A 20,689-nucleotide genomic window follows, 5' to 3' on the forward strand; every position below is an offset into this window, starting at 1 on the left:
TTCAGGACTAAGGTCCCAGTTTCTGTCCTGACCTCTGGACCTTAGGACCAAAGCCCTTGACTCTCGTTTCCCCAGTGTCCAGGCTCTCAAGACCCTGAGACCTGCTCCGTGAAGCCCTGTACTCCCTAGATCTAGAGAGCTCACCTTCATCTTGCCCCATCGTCACTCGTCCTGGTTTTGCCCCTTACCTTCTTTTGCTGGCCTGCTCCTTCCAGCCCTACTCCTCTGAATTTGCTTTCTGGCCAACCCGGCCTAGGCACCCCATGGTCTAGCTGAATCACCAGGCCTGTTGCCACCCAAAGCCTGCCTTCACCCAGCCAAGAGCTTGCCAGGGGCTTCCTTCCTTAACCTTCAGTGAAGGATGCACTTGTCCCAGCTGGTATCCACTCCCCTGGCAAAGCAGTGGGGTCATCCCGTTGCTTGTGCAAAGACTACATCTAAGGCAGTCTCAAAACAGCGTCCATCTTATGCTTACGTCTCCAAGGAAGGCTGGGTCCCACGTCAGGCTGGTGCTGCTGCAGTCCACAAGGTGAACACTTGCTGCCTCTGCCGACTCTCTCAGAGGGAAGACATGGAGGCGAGTGGATCGCTACCTCTTGTGATTTTCTGTCACAAATTCCAAGGTGGACATTCAGTAGGTAGTCAGTTTTTCCCTCTCTCAACTTAATTCATTGGTTATAATCATGTTTTCCTAACCCTTTCAGATGGTTACTCTCCATGGGTTTTCTGCAATTGCCTGTGTTGTGCTCTGGGGCTGAGATCTGGGAACAGAGCACTCCAGGTTTTCCTCTGAGTCATAAACTTGGGGACAAAGTATTCTTCATGGTCCCACTTGTCATTTCCTTTTTCTGTAACTACAGAAAGTCACTCTGGCGGTCAGGTGAATTCCTAAGCAGTGATCCCTTGGCACAAGTGTTCCCATCTTAACCACCTGTGTTGGTTGAACCCATCGACTCACAGAAGTAGAAACATAAAGCTTTTTTCTCTAGAGAATCAGTTTTATTCCCAGTGGAATATAAAACTCATGAGGTCAGGGACTTCTTTGTTTAGTTACTAAACTTTGTTCAGCACCTAGAGTAGTATTCAACATATACAGACACTCAAAGAATAGGAATTCATTCATTCAACAGATGCTCACTGAGCATTTACTAAAGAGGGCACTGTGCCAGGTGATGCTGGGAAAGAAGGAATAAACACAGGAGTATCTGGGAGGATGCTTTCAGCCACAAGTGACAGAACTGCCTTAAACAATTAGGCATTTATTAGCATGTATAATTGGAAGGCCAAAGTTAGGTCAGCTCAGGTTTATTCAATACAGCATCAAGGACCCAGGTTTTATTATGGCTTCATCCCGAGGCTCGTTGTCTTTGGGGAAGGGGGAGAAGGGAGACGAGGAGACTATAGGATGACTGCCAGGAACGCTGGGGCAACAGCAGTAGAGAGAGTAATGCTTCCCACAAGAGTGAGGCAAACCCTTCCAGAAGCCTTCAGCACTCTTCTTGCATCTCAGTGGCCAGAACTGGGTTACATGTCCCTTCCTGAATCATGATCATGGATTCAGCCTCAGACCGACCAGACCCTCACTGGAAGCTGAGGGTGAGCTTGCTCCCCCGAAGCAAGGGGGCTGCGTGGGAGAGGCAGCTCGGTGAACACACCAAGGTTCTGTTAGAAAGGAAGAAAAGGAATTGGAAGTGGGGAGCAGAGGAGGTGGGGAGGTGGGGATGGGGAAACCATAGCATTCCCTATTCCCTACAAACTGTAACTAACATTTGTAATGAAAGTTTATAGTTTTTAAAAGTGCCTGTATATGTTAGCTCATTTAATCCTTACAATGACTATAAAGCAGAGGTTCTCATCCCAGGAATAAATCAGAAACACCCATGCAGGGATTCTGATTCGGAAGGTCTGGGGTGGGGACTGATGTTCTTAAAAATGGCTCTGGAGAGCTGTTGCCAGCCTGCACTGTGCCCCCAGCGCTGCAAGCTGCAGCCCCCTCCCTCAGGTGTGCACGTAAGAGCTCAGCGCAGTCCCTGCCCTGGGAAGTATACACTAAATGTCACTTAAGAGACTCTGACAAATGTGCCAGAGGAGTTCAGGGGAGGAAAGCATCACTACAGCCAGTCTGTTGGGAAGGTTTCTGGGAGAGAGTGGGACCTCCAGAGAGGAACGAGAGATGTACAGAGATGTATAGCCAGAAGGGCACAGCATAAGCCTGGGTGGAAAAAGACGGAACACTTGTCAAATTCATATGCCACCTTTGTTGGAGAACAGGCTGATCTCAGTTTGCTGCCATATTAGTACATGGGAAAGGGGGGAAGTTTTCTCCTCTTTAGAGTTTTCTCATCTTTAACCAACGGCTGGAGAAACTGAGATTTGCGTCCACAACTCTGAATCAGCACTATCTGACACTCCTGATACTTCACTGAAGCTATTCTTCAAACTTCCTCTTTGAACACCAAGGGGATTTTAACAGGCAGGAATTGGGGCTTTCACATATTTATGTTTTTAACATCAGATACAGGGGATGGAAAAACCCTATGAGATCACCTTTCTGCTCGACACAACCTGTGCAGGGAATACAGAGAAGCTCATTTCAATTTCAATGTTGGGTTTAAAACATTTCAGTTTCTTCCTCAAAACAAAGATAAGCCCCATCAAATCCAGCCAGGCTGCAGAAGTGATTAGGAAGAAGGTTCAAAACAAACCTGGAGAATATGGAGGAAGTTTGTAAATTGGCTGGCAATTGGATTACATTTAAAGATTCAATTAGTGACACATTCAGAATAGAGTTTCCTTTGGTGAGTTTGTTGACTCTCAGGCAGAGGCTTGGTGCTTTGCTGACAGCACAGAAGGTGAGTCATCCAGTGCCGGCTGGCTCAGCCGGCTGGGACAAATGTCACCCACTCACTTTGATGGATGCACCCCATGAATAGAAATATGTGGACAGATATTGATTTTTCGAACTGCACCATTACTCACTGTTCTTGACAACTTATTTCCCTTTTTTGGTATACCTTTGTTGCTGCTACTGCTGCTGCTTCTAAATTATTTTTTAGTGAACTATAAAGGGGGCTTCCCTCCTGCTAAAGGAGTTTTATCTGAAGGTACAAAGAGAGTTGGCAGCAGACTTGCAGCAGACTTCGGCTGCACACTGGAGGAATACTGCCTTCGTGGGGCCTTGAGACCCGCTGACTGTGTTACCCATCAAGTGGGTTCAGGGTAGGAACTCTGGGAAGGTCAAGAGGTATCTACAGAGAGCACCAATTCACCAAAACTGTGGGATTCTGTGCATATTCTAACTGTCCCAGCATGCAGCTGACTGAAGGCTTCTCTTAAGCAAAAAGCCATTAAAATTAAATAAAAAAACAAAACAGGTAACTTATCCAATGCCATTCCCTTCTTCCAAGTGTCATGCTTGGCTTCTGCTTGCTTTTGTTCTCTTCCCAATGCCTTCGGGTCATTTTTTTTTCCACCGGAGTTTATAATTATTATATGCAGAAGGGTTAATTTGATATGAACTTCTCTGCTATTAACAGACATGGAATTCCAGGTGCTCAATAAATACGGGTTGAATAAATCCAAGCACCCACTCTAAATGTCCATGTAGATCTCCAACAGACATCCACAGCAAACCTATCCCCAACTAAACTGATCCTGTCCCACTCCCAACTCCAGGAAACCTGCTCCTCCTCAAGTTTACTCAATTTATATTTCCAATTTTTGTATGTATTCAACTGTCTTCTTCATGTTTTCACTTGGATGTCTAATAGACATTTTAAACCCAACATGCCCCAAATGGGCACACTCCCACCTCTGGGTCTTTGCATTACTGTTCCCTCTGCAGGGAATGATCTTCTATTAGGTACCCACGGGGGTCCCAGTTCCCAACCCCTCTGGGTCACAGTCCTAAAGTCACTTTTTCAATGAGGCTTTCCTGATCACTTGATATAAAATAACATCATCCACTCCCTCCTTTTGCTCTACCTATCGCCTTACTCTGTTTTTTCTTCCTGGCACTTATCATCCTCTAAATATCATACAACTACTTTTAAGATTGTTGCTGCCTGTCACCCCTCATTAGAGCATAAGCTCATGAGGGCAGGGCTTTTTCACTACTATATCCCCAGCACTGTGACAAGAGCCCAGCTCAGAGAAGGTGTTCAACCAAGATTTGTTAAATGAATGTTAAAGCTGCTTGAACAGAAGAGAGTGAGAAGAAAGCAAGGATGAGGAAGGAAAGATGTAATATTTACAGGCTGTGTGGTGGAAAGAGAACCTGAAAACAAAGGGCCCAGTAGCCAGAGGGAGGAAATCCAGGAGGGAATATTCCAGAAGCCGCAAGAGGAGTTTCGGTAAGGAAGGTGTCAGATATCTGAAAGACCAAGTAAAGTGAGGACTGCAGAGTGACCACTGCTTTTCAGAGTTAGGAGGCTGCTGGTGACTTTGTGGACCATACCTCAGTGGGATGCATGTGGCAACTAGAAACGTCAGGGGAAAGGGCCGGTAGGGAAGCGCGGCTGAAGCTCTGGGAAGGAGGGGATAGTGAAAGAGGAGCGTGGGAGAGGTGGGAGCTCAGTCCAGCTGCAGAGGCTTGCCTTGGGCAGGAGGAAGGAGGCCTCACTGTTTGACTCTGAGATGCCAGGGAGAAGAGGAAGATGGGTTGGTTTGTTTTATGAACAGAGTCAGGGCTGCTACGGATGGCTGTACAGGTCATGTCCTGTATGAGGACCATTGGCCAAAGGGGGAGCTCTGCTCTCCAAGTCAAGATACGGGGCTGTGCTACTCTAAGCAATGGCTATCTTCTAACTTCTAACTGGTGTTGCATCTGCTGGAGGAGGTGCATTTTTCTCAGTTTTACTGACATGGCCTTGTATAGAACTTATAAATACATATTTATAAAATACCAAAGAGGACTCAAAATATTTGTTTTTTTCTTCCTCTTTTTAAATATTATATATTGAAGAAAAGGATATTACAAATATAGCAGAAATGCTCCTTTGTACTGCTGTCCGATCCCAATGCCCCTTCTTCTTTCCCAGAGACAACCACTATCCTGAATTTGGCCTTTTTTTCTTTTTTTCCCATGCATGGTTTGATACTTTTACTACATATGCATTTCCATAAACAATACATATTTTTGCATGACTTTCAAATTTGTATAATTGATCTCCTATCGTACATATTATTCTGCAATTTGCTTTTTTGTTGTTGTTGGACATTGTTGTTGAGATTTATCCATGGTAATACATGTACCCATATTTCATTCATTTTTATTCATTTCATGAATATTTATTCAATATCCCATGGAATAAATGCAAGTATTTTCCCCTCCACTTTCCTGATGATGGAATTTAGGTTATTTTAAATTTTTCTTAAAAATCAAAGCTTGAGTGAGTCTTATGTATGTACGTCCTTGTTCAGATATGGGCGTCTTTCAGAGTGGAACTGCTGGCTGTCAGGGCTGCCGCCTTCAACTTTACTAGGGAATGCCAACTTGCTCTCCAAAGTGGATATAACGAAATGTACTCCCTTCAGTCCTAAATGAGTGTTCCCATTTTTTTTCAGGCTTTTAAATTTTCTCCAATCTGATGATTTGGTGTTTAATTTGGCACATCAGTGATTATTCATAAGTTTGAGTATTTTGTATATGTTTATTGGCCATTTGGGTTTCTCTATGAATTGTTCATCTCTCCTCCTCCTGCCCCTCCTTCTCCTCTTCTCCTTTTTATCCCCCCCTCCCCCCACTGGGGTATTTATCTGTTTTCTTAATAATGTGCAGGAATTAAACTATATATTCTGATTACTAATTCTTTATTATAAATAGCTTCTTGTGTCTTGTCTTTAACTTTTTAATGTCATCTTTGGTTGTATAAATGATTTGATTTTTTTATAATTATATTTCTTTGCCAGTCTTTTGAAAGAAATATTAATGCATTATTGAATCAATCTATATATTATGGGTTACTAGTGAAGTTGAGCATTTTTTGTTATGGTTTTTAAAAAATCATTTTTACTTTCCCCTCCAGACATTACTTTTTCATACCCAGTTTTATGATGGAAGTTATTTTCTTATTGTTTCTGTACAAATTCTTTATAAAATAGGGATATCAATCCTTTCTCTTTCATATATGTTACAATAGTTTCTCTATTTAAAATATATAGTCTCTACTTAAAAATGTAGTCATATTTTTCAATCTTTTTAAGGATGAATCAACACAAATAACTGTAGGGGTGTGTGTTTTGGAGGCGGGACCTTTTCTCTGTAAAGTAAAAGGAAAGGTCAACTCTTAAGACATAGCTGTAGAGTTACTGAGCTTCCTCCTTCAGCCAATTTGTATTAACTTGTATTAAATGTCTAGACCTGGCAGTTGGGGGGCGTGGATTTTGTACATGGAAGCCTGCTTTATTAGGGCCCACAATCCAAGGACTAATAAAGGTTAGATTGTATATCCCTGGATACGGCAGTGGAAATTCGGAAGAAGAAGAGAAAAGGGAGTAGGATCAAGTAATTGTTTGTGGACTGAATCAGTCAGAGAAGACTGCACGTCAGTGTTCTTGATTTCCTGTAAACTTAAGAATCACAGGGTCTTGGATCTAAAGGAACACAGATAAGGACATGGGGGTGCACTGAAGTTCAGGTCCCTGTCTAAGGTTGCCAGTGAAAGACAGAATACATAGTGGAACTACTGATTCCTAATCCAATGTGCTGTTTCACCTGCCAGTGAAGGATGCTGATATGACTTCCTTTGTCACAAAACAAGAGATCTGACGGTGATGTGAAAGAGAAACCAAGTGAGACAAAACGGCACATCAACTACAACAAAAAAAGTGTCCATGACCTTTTAATCTGGGTTCACAAACATTTAGAAGCCGCTATTATATCCACATTGCCTTTTCTGTCGTATAAGGAGGGAATATATTAACCTCATTTTCTTTTGTTTTGTTTTGGATAGGCCACAAAGAGGTCAAGTGACTTAACCAAGGTCACTCTACAAGTTACAGTAAAAGAGTAAATAAACATGAGCTCCATGTTCAATACTTTTCTCTTTATAAACCACAAGATCAATGGCAACAATTATCTGAAAATTGCAGACACTTACTTGTCTCAGTTATAGGAATTTTGCTCTTCCACTGGCAGGTTAATTGGCACCACTTCATTCCACCTGTGAAGAAAGGGTGCCACTTGGGCAGCTGATCAGTAACACTGAAAAATAAGTTAAAGTTACATGGATTAAATTGCTTATGATCAAGCTGCTATTACAGTCCTCCTTTCCCTCTCTATGTCCTTACCAACACACACAAGAGTGTAAAAATGACTTTCAACTCCCTGCAAAAAGACACACTATTAATTAGGATCAATCAAAATTTCTCTCCACCATGAAAATGCTTCAAAACATTAACTCCTTACATGTTACTATAGTAATAACCTTATGAGGAAACTGATATCATGTGCCCATGTTAGAAAAATATTGTAACACTAATTAAAAGAGCTCTTTAGACATTCTCCAAAGTCAAATACAATGTTCACTGGTATTAAAAAATTTGCTTGCCCTGTGTTCTCAAGGAGACAGAATTCAATCCAACTGGATATACAGGGGATCTGCTAGTATCAGGTACACCTCGTCAGGTGTGGACGATGCAAAGAACAAGACGTGGTCCCTGCCCCTTGGATACAGTACCCAGAAGAACCCAGTTCTAAGCACCAATAGTCTAACATGTTCTTACTGACGTAAAAGTGCTGAGAGAGCAAAAGAGGGAAACAAGGAGCTCTGCCCTTGAAAGCAGAGTGAGCAATCACCAAGGCCCCGTGTGAGTTGGGTCTTAAAAAGATAGTCTTCCAGGTAGGGGCATGGGGAAGGGCATGTGAGGCAGAGGAGACATCAGGGACCAAGACATGGGGTATGTGGTCAGTGCTGAGGCTGACAGGCAGGTAGCGGCCATATCACCAGTGGCCTTCATGGTGGGCTAACAAGTTGAGATTTTAAGATGGAGGGGCGAGTAGGCTCAGATTGGTGTCTCCAGAAGATCAATCTGGTAGGCATGTGTGGAGGATCCATCGCAAGGAAGTAACCCCAACCTTAGGCTATCACATCTGGCCAGGGAGAAGAGGAAAGGCATCCAAAGAACATTGCATCAATTTGGATGTATTATGTCCCCCAGAAAAAGCCATGTTCTTTGATGCAATCTTGTGTAGGCAGACTTATCAGTGTTGATTAGATTGTAATTCTTTGAGTGTTTCCATGGAGATGTGACCCACCCAACTGTAGGTGATGACTCTGGTTGGATCCTTTCGGTGGAGGTGTGGACCCACCCATTCAGCATGGGCCTTGATGAGTTTACTAGAGCATTATATAAGCTCAGACAGAAGGAGCGAGCTTGCTACAACCAAGAGGGACACTTTGAAGAATGCACAGGAGCTGAGAGACACTTTGGAGTCTAGAGACACCTTGGAGACAGCCTTTGAAAGCAGACTTTTGCTCCGGAGAAGCTAAGTGGACAAATGTCCCAAGAGCAACTGACAGTAACATGCTGGAGAGAAGCTGAAGCCTAGAGAGGAACGTCCTGGGAGAAAGCCATTTTGAAAGTAGAACTCTGGAGCAGACGCCAGCCACGTATCTTCCCAGCTCACACAGGTTTTCCAGACACCATTGGCCATCCTCCAGCAAAGGTATCCGATTGTTGATGCATTACCTTGGACACTTTATGGCCTTAAGACTGTAACTGTGTAACCAAATAAACCCCCTTTTATAAAAGCCAATCCATTTCTGGTGTTTTGCATTCTGGCAGCATTAGCAAACTAGAACAGACATCTAGGGGGTAGAATTAGTCAAATAAGTATAAGGAGGGAAATTGATTCCTTTAATCCAGAAAAACATTAGGAAGAGTGCCACAGAATATAAAAGAAGCAAAAGTCAGGCAAAAACATAAAATTTAAAACTTCTTTATAAACAGTCGATTATGCATTTACCACCTGTGAAGAGGCTGTTTTCAGCAAATCTATTTCTCCTCTCTTTTTCTCTTTTATAAAATTCACCCTAATGGCTTTTGACGTGCTGGAGTAAATCACCACGTGTGCCCAAAAACTGTGGAGCATTCTTCAACAGAGGAAATGTTTAATCTTTATATCTGATAAGCTTCTGCATAAGCAAGCTCTCCTTAGGCATAAAATATATATCCGAAGTCAATTTGAAACAAACACAGTATCATCTGCAGGAAAATGCTGAGGCATTCTTCCATTAACTTTTACCTAGCTGAAAGTAAGAGGAGGAGGTGACACTGTTTCATGGTTTCTAATATAGGCAGCTTCTGCACAGGAGGTAGCCTCAGAGGTGCCAGAAAGAGGAGCGATATGGAAGAAGTATGTCTTCTCTCCCATTGAGGTGGATGCTCTCTGCGCTGCCCAAATTCCCTCTTCTAGACAAAGGCACGCGTTCTCCCAGCAGGTGGGAGCACTGGCAGCCGACAGCTCTCAACCAAATTACCCTCAGGCACCTCTACCGGGGCAGCCCACATCTATTGGCTGATCCATGGGGGAACTGAGGATCATGAAATCCTGGCTGCCTTGCTTTACAGTGGGGCATCTCTGATAGGCTACCTCAGTTCCAGGGCTCCTATAGGATTGGCCAAGGTCTGTTCCAACTGCATCGCTGCTCAACTTTTTTTCCCTCTGCCTAGACCTGCTCCTGTCACCCCTCACAGGTGATGTTCCCACACCCAAATAAACATCTTGCACAGAAGTCTCAGAGTCCTTTTCCCAGGAAAGCTGACCTACGACACCTACTAGAACTGCAAAGAATCTTTCACAAGCAGTAATTACTGAGGATGAGGGTGTCACCATAAAAGTACACATTAAATGTGCTGGGTTTTGAACAAAATAAGCCACACTCCCCACACTTTGGTGGCTTTTGTTGAAAAACTGACAACACAGAGACACTGTAAAGAGCACACAAGTGGTCTAAAGGAAGGGCTCTGGATATAATGAATTATTTTAAAAGAATCACAATGTATTAAATGTATTTTTAAAAAGTAAAAAAAAAAAGCTGTTGTTAGCATTAGAGTCAAGTGACATCATTAGCAGTTTCCACAGAAGTGATGCTGACGTCACATTTTTTACACAGCGACGACATCATGGAGAAGTTTACATCAAATAGATTGTGAGAAAGCTGCACAAGCAGTGTGAGACTGTCATCTATGTTGATCTTCATGTTAGAAGACCTTTTTTGAAATTACAAAGCCTTGGTAAATCACCAGTTGTGCCAAGAAAATTCTGGAGCATTCTTCAAAAGAGAAAATGTTTAAGATTTATATCTGATAGGTTGACTTGTGTATGTTAAGCTGCAACGTGCTCTAATGGAAAATATTAGTCAGGGTCAAGGGATGCTACAGAAATGGAGAATTTTTATCTTTTTGGAACATCACTTGGTATGACTATTTTGTAATATGCCCAAGAACCATAATATAATCTAGATTATATTTTTGAAAAGAAACAAAAGGAAATTAAATGGCTTCTGATTTTTTATACTGTAGTCTAGAAAATTGCCAGAAATAAGCCACAAAGTTGTACATAGTTGAAATTAGCAAGAGAGCAGAAAGCTAGCAGGTCGCCATCTTTGGCTTCCATACTGAAATCCCTTAACCGAAGTGACTTTCTGAAAAGAAACTAAGTAAATCTCCCAAGAGTATCAAGTATTGAACGTTTCTCGTATCAGCTTATAATATCTAACATCACAGAGAAGCTTTAAGGAATTGTCCTCTTCTTCCCCAAATTCTCCACCTGTCCAAATGCATTTCTCTTCCTTGCTCTCACCTGTCAATCACATTGAAAACAAAAGAAGCGCAACACGGACAAATAAAAAATTTGTATATTTAAACCAAGAACAGGAATTGAAGACAGATGATTTGCAGTTCTTTGTCTCTTGGATACTGTAGGCCAGTGTTTTCTTTGGTTGTTTGGTTGTTTGTTTTTCCCTATTCCCTCTTCCTCCTATGTTGTCGTGCAATTTTCCCTCACCGAGGCGCCTTTACTGGGGGTGGGGAGTGGGGGGTGGAAATGTGACATCAACAGATGCCTGTATGTTTACTGCCACCTAATGGAATCTTTGCGCATTAAGGCTTCCATTACATTGTTGCTGCTTTTTCCCCCAACTACTTACACTACACCAACAAAACAACTAAATGTGACCTTATGAAACTATGAACCAGGAGTCTTGATGGGGCAAAACTTTGGGACATATTTTGATTTCTGGAAAAAGTCAAGTGACTACCTCCTTTTTTACCTCTCTACTTTGGGAAAGTATATTCCCTGCCATGGTTGTCTGTTTATATAGGCTTTACAAATTGTTCTCTACATACTATACAAGAAAAGTGACATGGAATGTTTCAGGCTTTTTCCTTTTCTAAAACAGACAGCTGTAGGAGACATGATGTGGATGAATCCAATTAACTCTGGGTTTAAAAGACCGTCTTTGGACCACCACTGGTGGCTATTACATGAGAATGCCAAACATAGCCAAAAAATGAACAAAGCTCCTATCACCACATCAGAGAGCAAGGCCCACTGGACTCTCTCCTGCATGTGGGGAAGTCAAAATAATTCTTTCAAATGTTAATCATGCTTTCCTTCCTGACCTTCAAAGAGCTCCTGGTGACTGTTTCAGCCTCCACTGCCCACATTTTTCCCACTAAGCCTTGACCCATCTGGCTTTGTAGTTTTTTTGTTTCAGACGATCACAGGCACTTTCGTAATCTCCCACACCACCTCTGAGCTTATTAAGCTACTGCTAACTCCTAGAGTTCCCCTCAATTATCTGTTGCTCCTTCTCATCATTACCTTACCCCAAACACACACATACATACACACACACACATGAACACTCTCCAAAATTATTCTAAATGGTGTCTGGGTCGAGCCATAAACACTTTCCCCCATCTTTTTACTTTGAAAAATTTGAAGCATACAGGGAAGCTGAAAGAAAAGCATGATGAACACTTATATACTCTTATCTTGATTTAATGATTGTTAACATCTTGGCACATTTTTATTCTTCCTTTGTCTCTCTCTGTATACATATATATTCAAATACACATGCACACACAAATTTTGTAAAATTTACATTTTTTTTGGCTGAACCATTTAAAGGTAAGTTACAGATGTTAGGGTACTTCACCCCTAAATACCTGAGCAAAGCACATTCTTCTAAGAAACCACAAAGTAATTTTCACACAATAAAATCAAGAATAGTTCTTTTCTGGGAAGGTGTTCCAGGCTTACCTCTGTACTTTTGAATTTTGTGAGCCTCAGACCTGAAGTTAACCATTTCCTTTTAGTGGGGCAAGATACTTAGAAACAAACATATAGGCACCCTGCACAGGGGGTGACATTACTTCCAGAAAATTTATATACACATATATGAAAACGTCTAACTTAAATTTAACATCAGGTTTTTCTCCATAACTTCTTTTATTTTATATTTGTAGTTCTTTCCTCTGAGAATTTCTACTAAAAATACATTTATTATTTGCTTTATGTATAGTAGCCATTAGAGTTTCAAAATTAATTACATATACTACTATTAGTAATAAGCCTGTGATGTTTGAGGTTTGTTTTTTTTTTCCTTCTGGGGTGGGGTGTGTGTGTGTCCTTTTGTCCCCAGAATATATCTCACCAAGAATGCATAGTTACAATACCAGTAAACACTTCTGAATAGGTCTAAAGAACTTTGAACGACTCTGCCATTTCTAATCCTTATAAAGCCTTAGATTATAATCCTTTCTAAACTGAAGGAATCCTTGCTTTCTCTCTTTAGTGGCACATATTCTATTCTTTAGTGATACATGTAAAACACAGAATAGCTGAAAGCGTACATCCTAAAAGGAAGGAAGGAATTACAAATATAAGTGAACAGTTCGAGATTGCTACAACTGATAAACATCTGAGCACCTGCATCAACCAGCATCCACTTCAAGTTGTTTTTCTGTCAACCTTACATGGATGATGCCACCTAAGAGTCATCCCAGGATATATAAGTATTCAATGCCTGGTACACAAAAACACTCAAGCACAAATATCAAGTAGCTTGCCCTGAAGCAAATCTCCATGCAAACATTCAACACACCTACCATGACTAAAGAGAGCAAAGGGCATAAACAATCATTACGACTATGTATGCAATTCTAATTCATCACTTCAGGTGTTTATCGAGATAGGAAAAACTGTACAGGCAAATCTGGGATGTTTAGTCAGAAAGGGATACAATAAAATCTAAGTTAAAGGATGCAGCCTCTCATTTTACTAATTTGCATTAGTTTATTGCATAATATTGTGCTCTGCACCTGTTATACTTTCATTTTCTTTAGTTCTTTAATTTTCTTCTGTACTGAAAGGAAATACCTGTGTCTTCTGATGACAATTTGGAGTCTTTAATTTTTATTTACTTACTAGGTTTCAATAAAATAAATACAAACTTTAAAGAACTAGAGGTTTTTGATACTCCTTTTTTTCTGTCAATTAATTTTTTTTATTAGAGAAGTTGTAGGTTTACAGAAAAACCATGCAGAAAATACAGAATTCCCATATTCTCCCCACACACAAGATGCTGCTCTCTCTGGAGCATAAGCATGATTAAGTTCAAATGTAAATGTTCTAAGAAAATTCAGACACAAAGTGGATTTTGACATTTCAAAGAAGTAAATCAAAAAGCCTATTTGAATTATTACTCTTAATCAAAACTAATGTTTGCTCCAGTTTTTTTTTCTGCTTTAAAATTTTTTTTTAGTTTTACTGTGATAACATATATACAACATAAAATTTCCCGTTTTAACCACATTCAATTATACAATTTAGTGGTATTAATTACAATCACAATGTTGTGCTACCATCACAACCATCCATTACCAACATTTTTCCAACACGCCAAAGAGAAACTCTGTACCCATTAGGCACTGTTTCCAGTTCCAGCTCTTATCCCCACTCCAGCTCCCTTCCCCTCTAACCTGTTCTCTACTTTCTATCTCTCTGAATTTGCATACTCTAGTTATTCCACATACCTGTCTTGCTGTGTCTGGCTTATGTCACTCATCATGGTATCTTCAAAGTTCATCCATGTTGTAGCATGTATCAGAACTTCATTCCTTTTACGGCTGAATAATATCCCATTGTGTGTATATACCACATTTTGTTTATCCATTCATCCTTTGTTGGATACTTGGGTTGCTTCCACCTTTTGGCTATTGTAAATAATGCTGCTATGAACGTTGTTATACAAATATCTATTCGAACTCCTGCTTTCAATTCTTTGGGGTATATACTTAGGAGTGGGATTGCTGGGTCATATGGTAATTCTATACTTAACTTTCTGAGGAACTGCCAAACCGTTTTCCACAGCGGCTGCACTATTCTACATCCACACCAAAAATGTACAACAGTCCCTGCTCCAGTTTTTTTTTAAAAATACAGTTTTATTGAAATATATTCACATACCCTATAATCATCCACAATGTACAATCAACTATTTACAGTACCATCATATAGTTGTGCATTCATCACCAGAATCAACTTTTGAACATTTTCCTTACTCCCCCCCAAAATAAATAAATAAAAATAAAAAGTAAAAAAGAACCAAAGCATTCCATTCCCCTCCCCCATCCCACCCTATTTTTCATTTAGCTTTTGTCCCCATTTTCTACTCATACACTGGACAAAGGGCATGTGAGCCACAAGGTTTTCACCATCACCTAGTTACACCATGTAAGCTACATAGTTATGCAGTAGTCTTCAAGAATTAAGGCTACTGGGTTGCAGTTAGACAGTTTCAGGTATTTCCTTCTAGCTATTCCAATACACTAAATACTAAAAAGGGATATCTATACAGCACATAAGAATGCCCTCCAGAGTGCATATGACTCCATTTGAAATCTCTCAGCCACTGAAAACTTTGTTTCATTTTGCTTTCCTCTTTTGGTCAAGATTTTCTCAATCCCATGATGCAGGGGTCCAGGCTCATCCCCGGGAGCCATGTCCCACTTTGCCAGGGAGATTTACACCCCTGGGAGTCATGTCCCATGTAGGGGGGAGGGCAGTGAGTTCACCTGCCACATAGGCTTAGAGAGAGAGAGAGGGCCACTTCTGAGCAACAAAGAGGTTCTCTGGGGGAGACTCTTAGGCACAAATGTAAGTAGGCTCATGCTCTCCCTTGCAGCAATGAGCTTCACAAGGGCATGCCTCAAAATCGAGGGCTCATCCTACCAAACTGTCAGTCCTCAATGGTTGTGAAAACACCAGTAACAACCCAGGTGGGGAAGTCCAACATTTCTGCATTTTTCCCCAGTTCTCCAGAGGGGTCCTGCATATATATAACCTCATTTTCTGCCCAAATTACTTTGGGATGTATCAGTATTTCACACTAACCTGTAAAAACCTATCAGATCTCACTTCCTATTCAAAGTTCCATGTAATTATGGTGTTTCAATAAACCGACCACACAAGCTAAATTATTTAGTATGCTGCAGAAAATATAGATCCTGCACCAAATAAATATCTCTTCCCTTCGTCTCACACAGCAGTTGAAGTTTTAAAACACAGTCAATATCATCCTTTACCTGTTGGCCTGATTTGCCTTAGTCCTAACCAGATCTGCTTCATTCATCTCTCTCAATGAAGCCTGAACTCTTCGATTTTTCTAACAGTTGCTGTATGCAGTAATACTGACATTCATAGCTGTTGAGCTCTAGCTCTGAGTTTCAGGTGTTACACAGATACCCAAAGTTCCAGAGACTGACCAGGTTATACACAAAGAGGTCATCTCAGAATTTAGAGACAGCCATTCCAACTCAGGAAAAGATGTGACTGCTGTAAGAACTTACAATCTAGGAACCATTACAATAAGTATTCCCCTGATAAGCTGTACTCTAAGATCCAATTCTTAGAGTTTACACATAATATCTAGTCCATATTAATGAGGTATTATGTTTGTCTTTTTGTTTCTGGTGTACTTCACTCAAAATACTGTCCTCAAGATCCACTCACCTAGTTGCATGTCTCATAGCTTCATTCCTTCTTGCAGCTGCTCAATATTCTATTGTATGCATACACCATAGTTCACCATTCTGTTCATCAGTCGATGTATGCTTAGGCCACCTCCATCCATTGCAAATTGTGAATACTGCTGCCATAAACACCAGTGTGAAGATGTCCATTCATGTCCCTGCTATCAGATCTTCCAAGTATATACCCCATAATGAGGTTGCAGGGCCTTATGGCACCCACATACTTAGCTTCCTGTGGAACCACCACACTGTCCTCCAGATAGGCTACACCATTCTTCTTCCCCATCAACAGTAAATATGTACATCCCTCTATGTTTTCTCTAGCACTTGTATCCCTCTGTTGACGTTTTCCCCTGCAATTCACATACCAATCATCCACAGTGTACAATCAATTGTTCACAGTATCAGCATATAGTTGTGCATTCATCACCACAATCAGCCCTTGAACCTATTCATGACTTCAAAAAAAATTTTAAAGAATAATCAAAAAGATTAAAAAATTTAAAAAAATTAAAATACTATACAATGCAATATAATAACAAGGTCAGGCAACAACACCACTACCAAGAATCCCACACCCCTCCCTTGTCTCTCCCTCTCATAGACATTTAGCTTTGGTATATTGCCTTTATTACATTTTATGGAAGCATACAATAATGTTACTGTTAACCACAGATCCCAGTTTGCTTTGATTATATTTTTTCCCAATACCATCCCTTTTTCAACACCTTGCAAGGTAAACATTCATTTGTTCTCCCACATGTACCAACATTTTTTATATTTGTACTTTTAGTCACCATCATTGACCACTCAAGGCTTCACTAAGTTATACAGTCTCTGTCTTTATCATCTATTTCTCCTTCTGGTGTCATACTTGCCCTTAGCCCTTCTCTTTCAGCTTTACTCACAGACATCTTTGTTCAGTATACTTACAATATTGTGCTACCATCACACAGTATTATGCTATTGCTAGATCTATAGAATCAATCCTGTTGAACATTCTATACTCCTTCAGCATCAAATGCCCAATACTACCCTCTTTCTATCTCCTGATAACCTGTGGACTGTCACCTTAACCATGTTAATTAAGCATCTAGAATAAAAACCACAGATAGATAGATAGATAGACACATAGACAGACAGATGGTATAAGTCCATACTTACAATACTTATAATAAATATTTCCCCATTTTCTGACCAAGGGGGTTCAGGAAGAGTTCTCATTTGAGAGGTTTTTATACAACTGTAAAGTTTATTTCATATTCAAGGAAGATCCTCCTGGCATTAGTTATTAAAATACACAATTAGGATAAGGGCCATTGCCAAAAGCTACATTTTATTTTAAACAAAGTTCTACTCTATTGAAGAAAATTCATCCTTTCTGCTATTCCTTCCTCTTAACTTTAGCTACACACTGCTGCCCTCTGTAGCATTTTCAGTTTTTGCAAGTTGATTGCCACCCCAGTCACACCCACAAACTTGACCTAGTTTCCATCATTCTGTTATCTTACTCAATATGAGGGCTATATATTTGGAGAGAAAAAAAAGGAAGATCCAAATTGAGGATAATTTGAGCATCAAATGTATTAAGCATCATTATTTATCAAAATAATGACCTTATTATAACCCATTGAATAAAATAAAAATCCATATATATGTTCTGATATAAGTAAATAAAGAAGAGAGATAGGAAAGCTTTTCCTTAGAGTAAAATGCCAAATAATAAATATAGAATGATGGGGCTAGAAAGCCATCAAAGGATGCTAAAACTAATGGATGAACTTTGATGAGGCACAGGATTTTTACACTGTGTCAAAATATCTCCCCACAGATGTGCTGAGCCCTCTGTCTTGGGGCTGGCCCCTATGAAGCTTGTTGCTGCAAGGAGAGGCTAAACCTGCTTATGATTGTGCCTAAGAGTCTCCCCCTGAGTGCCTCTTTGTTGCTCAGATGTGGCCCTCTCTAACAAAGCCACCTTGGCGGGTGACCTCGCTGCCCTTCCCCCTACGTGGGACCTGACTCCCAGGGGTGTAAATCTCCCTGGCAACGCAGGATATGACTCCCAGGGATGAATCGGGACCCAGCATCGTGGGATTGAGAACATATTCTCGATCAAAAGAGGGATGCGAAATGAAACAAAATAAAGCTTCAGGGGCTGAGAGATTTCAAATGGAGTCGAGAGGTCACTCTGGTGGACATTCTTATGCACTATATAGATAACACTTTTTAGGCTTTAATATATTGGAATAGCTAGAAGCAAACACCTGAAACTACCAAACTCCAACCCACTAGCCTTGACTCTTGAAGACGATTGTATAACAATGTAGCTTACAACGGGTGACAGTGTGATTGTGAAAACCCTGTGGATCGCACTCCCTTTATCTACTGTATGGATGAATGAGTAGAAAAATGGGGACAAAACCTAAATGAAAAATAGGGTGGGATGGGGGTGGTGATCTGGGTGGTTTTTTTTTAAATTTTATTATTTAATTTTTTATTCTGATTCTGATTCTTTCTGGTGTAAGGAAAATGTTCAAAAATAGACTGGGGTGATGAATGCACAACTATAAGATGGTACTGTAAACAACTGATTGTACACCATGGATGACTGTACGGTATGTATTTCTCAATAAAACTGAATTAAAAAATAAAAAAAAATAAAAAAAAATTTCCCCAAATGATTTTTTCCCCACAAAGTAAAAAATAGTAACTTCACAATGGAGAAACTGATAGGTATCGCTTTAAACAACTGATCATTGCTATCACCAGCACTATTGAGGGAATGTGTCACATGACTCAGATGCATTGAGAAAGACAACATCATTCAGTGTTATTACTGCCACAAATGCATAACCTGAAGCTAATCAAAAGAAATCATCAAACTCAAATTTGAGTTAATTTTTTATTCTGATTCTGATTCTTTCTGGTGTAAGGAAAATGTTCAAAAATAGACTGGGGTGATGAATGCACAACTATAAGATGGTACTGTAAACAACTGATTGTACACCATGGATGACTGTACGGTATGTGAAATTTCCTGATTTTTATGGCTGCATTATGGTTAATGTAAAAGGATGTCCTTCAAACATATAACTATATAAGTTATACGATGTGACCCTGTGATTGTGAAAATCTTGTGGCTTACACTCCCTTTATCCAATGTATGGACAGATGAGTAGAAAAATGGGGACAAAAAGAAAATGAATAATGGGAGGGGGTGAGGTATGGGATGTTTTGAGTGTTCTTTTTTACTTTTATTTTTATTCTTATTTTTTGAAGTAATGAAAATGTTCAAAAATTGACTGTGGTGATGAATGCACAACCACATAATAATACTGTGAACAATTAATTGTACCCTTTGGATGACTGTACGGGATGTGAATATATCTCAATGAAATTGCATTAAAAAAGAATGTCCTTGTTGGTAGAAAATACATTAAAACCTTTAAGGGCAAAGGTAAATGATGTCTCTAACTTGGTTGTGTTTCAAATGATTAAAAAAAAAGTGAGCATATAGGTACAAATATGTAGTGAGCGATGCTATGTATACTTATAAATAGAATGATGAAGCAAATGTCAAAAATGTAAAAAAAAATCCGTGAATCTGGGCAAAAGTTCTTTGTATTATTCTTCCAACTTTCCTGGAAGTTTGAAATTAAATCCAAATTAAATATAAAGTAAAAAAGATAAAGTCTCTTCAAAAGAACACAAGGCACTAAAGCAAGATCTTGCCGTAGTCCAAAAGAGCCTATCTAAGAGATGAACCTTCTCAAGGTCTAGCCACAGACCCTCAGGGAAAGGTCCTTCCTGACCTCCATATATCCTCTTTGTATCTCAGGCCTTTCTTTAACTAGTTTTTTTGTTTTTAATTTTCAAAAAGTAATATATGCGTATAGTAAAAAAGAAAAGAGAGAAAGGAAAAAAAGGGGTGGTAAACAGTAAAAAGGGTAATCAATAAAAACAGTTGGCTTCTATTCCAAACCTCTTGATAGGTTTGCGCATCTGTCCAAAAATAGTACACATGCGCGTTTCTTTTAAAACATAAATGGAAGTATTCACGCCGCCCTGCTTTTCACTCAAGACTATACCTTAATCATTGTTCCGTATGAGGACATAGGTTTAACCTATTTAATCATTGCAGGTTTTAACAAACAGGTTTTAAATAAACCAACCCCACCTACAATAGCTTTCTGTTGCTTCTAAGGCTTTTATTACTATACAAAGCAGTGGTTCTCGAACATGGGCGGACATCGGCCATCACGCAGAGAGCTTACTAAACAAATTGCTGAGCCCTATCCCCCCTGACTTGCGGATTCAGGAGATCTGGGGTGCGGTTCGAGAACGCGCATTTCTAATAAATTCCCCGGCGATGCTGATGTTGCTGGTACGGGGACCACACTTTAAGAACCAACCACTAATGTTAAAGGCTGCATTAAGCCCCTTTCCTCCCCCTTCCCAACACCGCTCGTCTAAAAAGGCACGCACCATTACTTTCCTGAGAACCTCAGGAAAAGCCGGGTAGCACCTGACCCAACAGATAAACCCAAAGGATCCTCACTCTGAGGCGGAACTGAGGAAAGACGAATCAACATTCCGCGTCCGGCGCACTCTGGCGCACTCCGGCGCAGCCCAGCTACGCCATTTC

General features: G+C 40.3%; 1 long non-coding RNA gene across 2 annotated transcripts; it reads right to left on the reverse strand.

The window, feature by feature from the left end:
- Window positions 1–1,035: 1,035 nt before the first annotated feature.
- On the reverse strand, window positions 1,036–20,685 carry LOC119510946. 2 transcript variants are annotated; one of them, XR_005212079.1, is made up of 3 exons: window positions 20,530–20,685; window positions 7,101–7,204; window positions 1,036–1,662 (listed from the first exon to the last, which is right to left on the reverse strand). It is a non-coding gene; the product is annotated as an uncharacterized LOC119510946 (long non-coding RNA). The 2 variants fall into 2 exon arrangements; XR_005212078.1 differs by lacking the exon at window positions 20,530–20,685 and adding an exon at window positions 14,047–14,104.
- Between the last annotated feature and the right edge of the window lie 4 nt (window positions 20,686–20,689).

The sequence above is a fragment of the Choloepus didactylus genome, chromosome 15, assembly GCF_015220235.1.
Source record: "Choloepus didactylus isolate mChoDid1 chromosome 15, mChoDid1.pri, whole genome shotgun sequence".
NCBI lineage: Eukaryota > Metazoa > Chordata > Mammalia > Pilosa > Megalonychidae > Choloepus > Choloepus didactylus.